The sequence below is a fragment of the Castanea sativa genome, chromosome 9, assembly GCF_040712315.1.
Source record: "Castanea sativa cultivar Marrone di Chiusa Pesio chromosome 9, ASM4071231v1".
In the NCBI taxonomy this organism is placed as follows: Eukaryota; Viridiplantae; Streptophyta; class Magnoliopsida; order Fagales; family Fagaceae; genus Castanea; species Castanea sativa.
Window position 1 is genome coordinate 41,744,627 of NC_134021.1, and position 10,925 is coordinate 41,755,551.

The 10,925-nt window shown below is 35.2% G+C and overlaps 1 pseudogene; it reads right to left on the reverse strand.

Annotated features, from left to right (window-relative positions):
- Positions 1 to 6,903: 6,903 nt before the first annotated feature.
- Positions 6,904 to 10,449, reverse strand: LOC142609242 (O-fucosyltransferase 13-like; annotated as a pseudogene).
- Between the last annotated feature and the right edge of the window lie 476 nt (positions 10,450 to 10,925).

A 10,925-nucleotide genomic window follows, 5' to 3' on the forward strand; every position in this document is an offset into this window, starting at 1 on the left:
ATGGGCATTTGCCCCTTTCGCCCAAAACAAGTAGCAAAATGCCCATGTTCTGAAACTATCTAGCAAAATACCCCTGTTTTGAAACTCGATTTGATGAAAATCGAGTTACTTCCAATATGTTACATGGAACTCAAGTTCCATGTAATTTTTTTTTTTAAGTTTTTGCCCTATAACTCGATTTTCTAAAAATAGAGTTACAGGGCAAGTTTTGGGCCCCATGAAATAAAGGAGAGAAAAAGCCCAACCTAGCCCTCAAAGGTCAAGAAAATCGCCAGAGAGCCTAGGAAAATAACTGGGCCAGGATACCTGAGAATTCCCAAGAGCCAAGGATCCTCGGGATGTGCAGCAAGGCCAGGTTAGGATTAAGACAGTTCAGGGGGGATGCTAAGAAAAACAAGGAACGAGAGTAGATATGTCCCTATCAACTACCCAATGATGCAAAAAATGAATCAAAAGGCTTGGGAGCCAACAATTCATTAACAAAGGGCTAGTACCTTGGGCAACCCAAAAAGAAGAACCATGAAGGAAGGTAGCTAGGAAACTTTCAACCTGGCAAGAAGGAATCAGCTCACTTGGGAAAAATGACAAAGGGAAAGGAGGCCAAAAGTTGAGTCTAAAAAGATGGGATCTAGAAGCCTTGAAAGAAAAAAGACCAAAGGTCGGCTCTTTAGGACACCCCAGAACGGAAAGTTAACAGGAGGCTTTTGAAGAAGAAACCCCAAAAGAAGAAAGTAATGAGGAATGAGAAATGGACCAGCCACCAATGTTACTGGGACAACATTGGTTCTGGTACCCAAGGGAGCAAATGGAGGGAATCAGTGGTACCCCGGAAACCCTAGGATGGCACTATAAAAGGGGGAGGGGGGAGTAGCCAACAGTGAAGGAGCATTCAACAACAGTGAATTAGAGTAAAATCCTTGAGAAAGCTCTATCAGAATTCAAAAAAAGAGAGAAAAGAGAGGGAAATACCACTCGGTATCCTCAAATAACCATTAGAGAACACACTTGGATTCAAAGAGATTCAAACTTTGCAAGTCTTAAAGGCCTGAAGAGCCATCTAAGTCTGTGATTTTTTAACTTATTTGGACCTTGTAACATGTCCTAGTGAGTATAGTGTATTACACGATTAAGAAAGTAATGGAATGTTCTACATTGTTTTAAGGATCCCTAACGCTTTATTTTGTGTCCTCCTTTACCACTTCGTTCATTTGCTATTTCTTGTTGTTCAATGCATATATTTCTTGTTTGTTAGCATGTATGTGTTGTAAGATTCATGCTCTGTGCACCACTTGGTTCGAAATCAGCCCAATTAGCTGCAATGAACCAAGCCCAATCCCTTAAAACAATTAGTATTGGGCCCAGGATCCTTGTTTTTACTTGGGCCTGTGTCCTAAGAAAAAAAAAAAAAAAAAAAGAACCCACACATACGCAAATTTCAACAATTAGCTCAATTAGTAAAATCTCTTATTATTGTATAAGGGATCGGGAATTCTACCTATGCTAAAAAGAAACTTGTTGGCTTCTTGACTTGATGAGAATGAACAATCACCATAGAGTAACTGCTGTAAATTTAAAATCCTATCACACAAGAACTAAGGCTGCATTTGGCTCTATGTAAATCAAATTCCGAGTGTAAAATGAATGCAGGGGAAAATGAATTTCCGTAAGGAAAATGAAATCCGGGTGTTTGGTTCTGCAATGGAAAATAGTTTGGAACACGATTTCTGGTGTTTGGTAACATTCTTAAAATGCTATATTCCTACAAATTTTTCACATTTTCTCAGCCATTTTCTCAGCTTCCAAACAAATTTTATAACAGAAAATTTCAAAATATACACTTAACACAACCAAAAATCAAAATAAAAACATTTATTCACAACATATACATGATATACTCGGTGAAAGGAGGAAGAAAGAGTGAGAGATTGAGGGAAAGAGAGATAGATCGGGAAAGAAAGAGATCGGAGTGGATGGAGGACGGCAACGGCCAGATCGAGTGGGTTTGGGGGTGGAGTGGTAATCAGAACAAAAAAAAAAGTTGGCCCCCTTCCTCAGACAAAACACCAATTGTGAGAGAGGTGGAGAGAGATGGATTGAGAGAAAGAGATGGGTAACGGCGGTGGCAAGATCATGGGAAACAGTATCATGCTTGGGGCTTGGGGCGAAGAGATCAATGGCAGCGACAGCGAGGGTGGGTGGTGGGTTGTAGATCAGTGACATGCAGTTGACGATTCGGCCTTGGTTGGTCAAAGGGAAAGAGAGAGAACGAGGGAGGAAGAGAAGAGGGACGGTGGACACAACTTGCACAGCGGACGGCGAATGATGGACGGAGCTTGCACGGCGAACGGCGGATGATGGACGGAGCTTGCATGGCGACCAAAGCTTGCACGGCGGTCCGATTCCTCTAGTGCTCTCTCTCTCTCTCTCTCTCTCTCTCTCTCTTCGGGTTGTTGAGTTCTGAGTGAGGCTGAAAATTCATTGAAGATAAAATAACTATGGGGTTAGTTTTACAGAGTTAGGGACTCTATTTTATGGTCAAATGAAATTTATTTTCAGTTTGACCGAATTTTCATGCATACCCAAACACCCTCAAGGGTGTAAAATATTTTTCCAATTTCCTTTACAACCAAAACAAACGCAGCCTAATATTAGAGCTTCTGTTACCCATAATGACCTCGTAGAAAGGCAACCGGTTATGATGAGATAGGTCACTTCAATATGTAAACATTCTCAAATCGCAAGGTAGAGAAGCTTAACATTTTCTAGAGGAAAGACAAAGTCCAAAATAAAAACCAGTTAGACGAGCTTTATGTGATGCACTTGGTTGCCGTAGATAATTTTGTGTTACTTAATTTCCATGGAGTGTTTGACGGGTTAAATTGTGGTGGCATATAACAATTAAACAATCCATTTCCATGGAGTGCTTGACGCTATAGTCACTCAAAAGTCTCAATCTCAAGCACAAGCATCTCTCTCTATAAAAATAGTGTTGGAAGCATAATTGGTTTCAATCCAAGCTCTTAGTCTACGCTTCTCTTCTACTTTTTTGTCAATGGCTAAGTCTTATTCAACTAGTAACAGCCCTTCAACGATGTCCTTAATGCTAATGTTTGTGATGTTGATGGCTAGCCTAGACATAATAGGTCCCTCTTTCTCTCTCCCTCTCTCTCACTCCTTTGCACATTATACATTAGGCTCCCAAATCAAAACTAGTCGAAGTAAATAATTCTTCCAGAAGCACACTATTTGCCACACCTTGATGTGTGGTCGACTATGAGTGGTGATAAATTCACCACTTCTTCTCCACCACTACAGTCAACCACTCAAGAGTTGTGGAAAAAGTTGTCTCTAGACCGTTTTATAAAGTAAAACCTCTATAAGATCAATTTATAAATTCTCATAAACCATACATATTCCATATATTGCTTGAACAATTTCGATAAGTGTAGAAATTTCACAATAACTTAGGTGATAGGTAACGATTATATATAATAAAGTAATGCTAATTATGTTTCTATATGAAATTATACTAATAATTACCTATTACCTCAAATTTTGTAAAAAAAAAAAAAATTGTGAAATTATTTGTGTATGCAGCATTATTGAAACAATTAACATGTATGACATGAAAGATAATCTTAGAAAACCAAAAAATTGGTAACATGTACTCTCTATACTTGTGTATTGTATGCCAAATGTTACCTTTAGTAAAAAAAATATTTAATATCCAATTCTAGTCATGTTTTTAGTTTGTTTATAAAGCATAATAAAACTATGATTTTGGATATTTTAAAAACTTATAGAGAAAATAATTTTTCAACATCTTGATATTTGTTTAGCATGATAATTACAGATGTGGGTAATATATATTAAATGTCTCTCCAATCATAAATTTGGTATAATTGAATCTGCATTATAAATTTGGTAAAAATAATCTCATAAAAAGCTATAGAGTAGTATGATATTTTTACACTATGTTTGAAGAAGAGAAAGATGGAGGGAGCAAGGAAAGTGTCCAGAATATACTAAAATTTATTATATTCTAGTCATCTTTCATTTTCTTCTCCTCTACTCTCCCCTCATCTCCCTCAATCAAACATAAGGTTAAAGTCTAACTGGACATGCATATTTAACCATAAGTGTATATATGACAAAGTAAAAACTAACTAGCTTCACAATGATAACTTTTATTAGAATTGTATTTCTCTAAACTAATGTTATTAATTTCATTCCAGTTAGTTAACCAATATGAATCATCACTCTATTCAATCTCATCCTAAATTCTAGCTCATTCTATCCATTTCGATACATTTCAATAAATTCCATTCGGTAAATAAACGAGTTATTATTTTTATTCCTAAACCTATTTCTTTTTTATTACTTTACTCTCATATGACATTTTATTATTATTTTCCATTAACAATGTGTTTCCCTTGTTTACTTTACTCAATTACAAAGTTTAGCTACAAAATTAGTTGTATCTTTAGGCTACAACCTTACTCAATATCTTTTTATTGGGGATGAATTTTGACAAATCCACAACTGGATTACATCTTTTTCTTATACCCTTCATACTTGCAAAATTTCAAGAAAATTAAAAGATCAATAACTTTGTCATCAATAAATTTTTTAAATTGTAAGTTTTTGTAAATTAAAATTATTCACAAAATATAGGCTTATAGATCATATAGTAAATAATATCCAATTGACATAAAATTTAACATATGTATTGTAAGCGTAAAGAACATGCAATTCAACATTTAGATTTTCAAAATATATTGTAATATTTATTTTATTGAGTGAGTTTGTAGCCTTAAGCTACAATCAATTTTGAAGCTAAACTTTGTCCTTACTTTTTTTTCTTCATTAAGATTATTTTTTAACTTACTCATATATGACATGCTTTATTATGTAATGAAGAATGTACTTTATTTTATTTTTATTTTATGAAAAGAATGTACTTTATTTGATTTTGAATTAATAATTTGATATGTTATAATAAATAAGCTTAAATTTCAACACTACATGAATCAGGTAGTTATTGACTGTAGATTTATTATGTACTTACTGAGCATATGATGGAAATATGGTCATGACATAAAATTTGACATGTTCTATTTTAATCAGTTGCCAAGATAGGTGTTTGCTATGAATGTTTGGCAACAACTTACTGTCCCCAGGAGAAGTTATAAATATGTACAAACAATAACATCAGAAGGATGCGACTCTATGGCCAAAAGTATGGTTCTCTCCAAGCCCTTAGAGGCACCAATATTGAGCTCATGCTTGGTGTCCCTAATGAAGAGCTTCAAAGCACTGCTTCAAGCCAAGACTATGCAAACACATGGATCCAAAACAATGTGCAAAGCTATGGAGATCTCTTTTTTTTTTTTTTAAGAGAGTTTCAACTTATAGTATCCTTTCTTGATGATAGCCAAAATCTATTATATTTTTCATTTTCTTCATCAAGTTAGCTCAAAATGCCATCATATGAACAAAGAGTTACAGGCGAGAAACCTTTTATAAAAAACGTTTTCACTAGTTACTAAGAAATTTTCTCAATTATCATCCATAATAACATAGCACACACTTCTCCCTGAAAAAGAATATAACCTTATTCTCTACTTTTGGTAGTGGACTGAACAGTATACCTACAGATTTTCACATTTTTAGCAGGTATCTCTGTGAGCATTCTCCTAGACACAACAACATCAACTGGAAGGGCCTGGTTGGTTGGTGCTTTTTTTTTTTTAATTGTTATGAGTTTTAAAAAGAAATAATGATAATAATAATAATAAAACAGTTGGTTTATCTTGACAGTTTTCTTTGACAAATTCCACCCTTTTCATTGATATGACAGTATAATTTCAATAAATATTGAATCTTATGCCAAAATGGGATTCAAAACTTGAGCTTATGTAGTTGGATGTTAGATTAGTGAACCGTCTCCCACTGACGAGCACTCAACCAACTGAGCTAGCAAGACTCACTCAACCATACTATTCATCATGATACTTCAATTTCAAGTTGCAAGGAACTTCGGAAGAGAATTGGCTTCGATCAGCTCCATGACGCTATACTGCTTTTTGGTCGCGACCTTTGTCATTTTATGTAGAATGGCATTACAAAAACTAAAACTAACATTTGAAGGTCCATCAACCAGTCAGTTATACAAGTTTTCAAGTGATAACCAATAGAAGAAATGCTGCTTGCAATAGAGGAAAATTCTGTCTCCTGGGAATACATGTGGAAATTTTCCTGTATACCCCAGATCAAAGCTGGCTCAAAGGTGAACCAAAGCATTAAAATGGACTTACACTGTCCCATTTTATCTGCAATTTCACTCAAAGAAGGAGAATGTAATCTTAGGAAATCTTGTAACCTAAAGCATATGACAGCTGCAGTAAAGATGCTCAAGGCTTCAAGCATACCAATTATACTAGTACTGATCAATGAATGAATCCTGTCTGCCTACTTGTAGAAACATTCTTATAATGTAACATTCATCTAATCAATCTCAATAATTCTAGTGTGGTCTGCAAGTATGATAACCATCAAAACCAATGAATACACAATTAAATAAAACACATTAGTGCATAGGTAATGTAAAGAGATGGATTAAGAATTTACAAATGTATCAAAAGGAAACTTGTTTAGTAGAAAGAGTGAAAACAGAATGGTTAGGTGCAATGCCCAAACTTTGGCCAAGACATACATAATTAAAGTCAGTCAATGACATTACAACTTGTAAAAACAAGATATAAGGGGAAAACTCTTTATTCTACAAGCCCTAAATTATAGAAACACCTAACAAAAAAACTGCTTCTAGAGTCATATCACATACAAAAAATGAAGAAATACAACATATAGCGAGAAAGATGAACCTGAAATCACAATTTGAACTCACAAAGCAGAACCTCTCCCCATGACATAATCATCTAGATGAGCCTTCCATAGGGCTTGCATCAGATCTTTCCCACTAAAACCTTCTGAAGTGAACTCTGCAAAAGCTCTTCTGCTTAAGAAAAGGGTTTTATACAAGCCCTTAAAAAGCTCGCATTGCTGCAACCATCTTATCCATATTTCAAAAATATGTAGCCACATAAGAATCACTATTAATAGACACATAATAATCCAATGCAGCTTTTGTGTTCCCGTGCATACTTGTGAAATCCTCGTCACTTAGGAGGCTAGACTTGGTAACTACATTGGTGTAGACAGATGTTAAGCCTTCAATTTCCATCAGACCATCCCCAGCTGCCAAATATATACTTGTGTCTGTTGGAATGGAAAGTGATTGAAGTATGAAGGCCATCTCATTAGGGGTAAGAGGACATTTTCCCATTTTCTCCATACGTGGGCTAACTCTCCAGTCCATGGTTTTCTATCTCCTCATGCCGCTTCAATGGCTTTGACAGAAGATGGAGAAAGACCTGAGTATTCACATTGGCTGTATGCTACCATGTCAGGTTCAAATCGAAGGCGAAGTGAGAGAAAGGGTTTGGGTATGGCTTTTAAGAGCTCAGAATCCTTGTTCTCCAAGGATCTAGTGAGGCGCAACACACTGTAACAAGCTTGAACATCAAAGATATGGTGGCATTTTTTTTTAATCACTATTATTATTTTTTTAAAGCACATATATATGGAAGTTAAACCAATCCTGTTAGACATCAAAACTCATATGAGAAAGATAAAGATGCTCAGTCAACTTTCAATTTATCTTTCATTTTTTTTTAAGTGTATAATTAACGCAAGTCAAGTACAAGGGTATATATGGAAAAAAAAAAATCAAACAAACAACATAGGCTAAAACATAGAACAGTTATAATCCCAGGGAGTCCATAAACTCTAGGAACCCCTCAATTGAAGAGGACATTCAACACAATATCCACTCATATAGACTTCAAATACATATGCTTCAACTCATCTGAGCTCCTGGCCCTCAAATCACCTTTTCTTTCTCAGCACTAATTGAAAGTTTCCTAAAATATGAAACAGGTATACACACAAGACCCAATCAAAGATACGTGGCCAGTGCCTCAAATTAACATGTTGAAACCAAACCACATATTGCATTTGACAATTCAACTCTATATCATAGAACTATTGGCCATTATACATCTCATTAATCAACCTTCTCCGAGTGGGATTAATTTCTCAGTCACAACAATATGGTTCCAGTGTCACCACTAAGCAAGAAATATAGAACTACAAAGTAATACCTATCTCTTCTTTGGCTCATTGCTGGTGTAATTGAAATATAATGATGTTCCAGCAAGGATGGAAGAACACTTTCAATGTAATCAAATTGGCCTTTGTGTTTGCTACACTCTACTCGAAAAGGTTCTTTTGATGCAATTTCTGGTGGCAACTCTTTGACAACCTTAATAAACCCATTCATCTGTTGAATAAAGTAGTCAACGTCAAATACATCTGCAAAACCACTAAGGTGAAACCAAATGGTTAGAAAAGGATACTGCCTTAGTAAAAAGATGATAAATTTTATAAGATTATGAAAAATAAAAGAATAATGATTTTTACTTATAAAAAAAATAATTGAAAGAAGAAGAACAGCATTACTCTTGTTGCTTGAGGAAACCTTTTAGCCTTTGACACGTAATATCATACAATTAGAACAATTTTATAAGATCAAATCGTAGATAAAAGAAGGCTTATTCTATACAATTCATCAGACTAAACTGCTGAAATGAGAGAATGATCAGAATATAGGATGAGAAAAACACCTATCAAACCATCTTGTTAGCCTTTGAGAGTTAATTAAAAATTATAATTGAGGCCCAATTGATACGATTACGAAGGTCAAAGTAGAAGGAAAGTAAAATAATTTAGGAACCCAAAAAAAGGGATATACAATATAATACCTTGGTAAATTATTACTTTCGGTCCCTGAAAATTGAGGTAAGTTTGATTTTAGTTCCTTAAATTTAAAAAGCTTGATTTCATCTCTCAGGTATTCAAAAGGTAACAATTTAATGTCTTTCATTTATTTTCCATCCAGTTTTTGCATACGCGGCTAATAGTATGCTTAGATGGCTTTCATTTATCTGATGTGGCACCATTAACATGCTTTCCTTAGCCTCTCTTCAAAGCTCCTTCATGCAAACCAAATATCCCAACCACCAAACCCAAATTTGTAGTTGGCAAGCCCAACCTGCCAACCCTTACCACCAGTACTTCGCTCACTATGCCAGCTTCACCATCATCATCTTCTTCAACACCCCAAAATAACAGCACCCACTTAGATTTCATAGCTAAACGATAATAACAATTCTATCAGATTTCAAAAAAAATTCTATCAGATTTCATAGCTATCCCATCAACTTTGATAAATATAACCATAAATTAACTTGATTCATTCCAATATGCAGCCACTTCAAACTTTGGCAAAACCAAGGTTGCATTTAACAAACGGGCAATACCAACACCATCACATAACTGCAGTCATCATAAATAATAAACCTTCTTTTATCAAAGAAATAAAATTGAGAATTTTCAAAATAGATCTCAAAGTTGCAAATACGAAATTCTCTTAAGCACTCATTTCTCTTCTCATCTGATTTAGCCCATCATAGCAATCAACTCGGATATATCCATTACTCTCAAATGGCAAAGCAGCAATTGTCTGCAATGAACGTCAATTAAGATTGACTCAGAATATCACAAACCAAACGGAAACCCTATACCAACCATAATGTTCTCTCCTTCACAAACTCAAAGATATACATGACAAAACATCTATACAAGGTCCAAGAACCCTTATCAAGTTCTCCATGTAAATTGCTTTCCTTCCTCTTCAATTTTAAATGACTATGCTCCATATTTGGCAAACAATTATTATATACCAAAAAATTCATTTGTAGGCTATCTCCTAAATCCTATATGTATCCCATAGATCCACAAATTTTTGTCAAAGACTGAGAAATTCAAACTTGAAGCTCCACTTATCACTTAGGTGTCCTTGTAGCCACCACTTATCGCTCAATATGTCAGATTTCCCTCTGCATCCACAAATTCATATATCTATCAGATTAAAAAATATATATATACAATACCAACAAAACTGTGGAAATTTTTTTTTTTTTTTTTTTTTTTTATCTTATGCCTTACCCTGCTTATCAATTTCTAAACAGTGACATCAGGATGCTTTAGGTGCAAGGCTATGAGCCAAACGGCTATTTTTTTTAATTAATAATATTTTAATAATTATAATTTATTAAATAAAATTGTTCAAATCATATTATCATATTACAAGATCTGACAGCAGAGGATTCGTATACTTATCCACGTAGACCTGTTTTCTTGCTGATTTAATATAAAAATTAATTCTCAAAAAAAATATAAAAATTTATTTTCAAAATAATTATATAAAAAAAATAGCCGTTGGGCTCACCCCCTTGCGCCGACTATTATATAAGGCATCATCGTCATTCTTTCCATCAAAATTCCCATTCACACACACTCTCTCTCTCTCTCTCTCTCTCTCTCTGAGACACCCAGAAGCGATGAGTTTTCTCCGGCGGAGGCTTCCTCTGCCTCTGCCGTTGGGGGCGAGGTTTGAGCCCTCTGATGCAGTGTTGATCTCCAGTTACCTTTCTCCGAAGATTCGAAAGGAGGGTTTGGCTTGGGACGTCATCGGCTTCTCTGATGAAGTATACGATAAGCCCCCATGGAAATTCTGTACGGACTCGACGGCAGTGTTGGATGATGAGAAACATTACTTCTTCACCATGTTAAAGAGGGGGAAGAATCGTGTGCTTCGTTCTGTTGGTTCCTATGGGACTTGGCATGAAAGTTCCACCAAGAAAATCTATGATTCTGGGTCTGAGAAGAAGATTATTGGGTTCAACAAATTGTTGAATTTCAGGGTGAAGGGTGAGGGTAAGGAGATGAAGACCACTGATTGG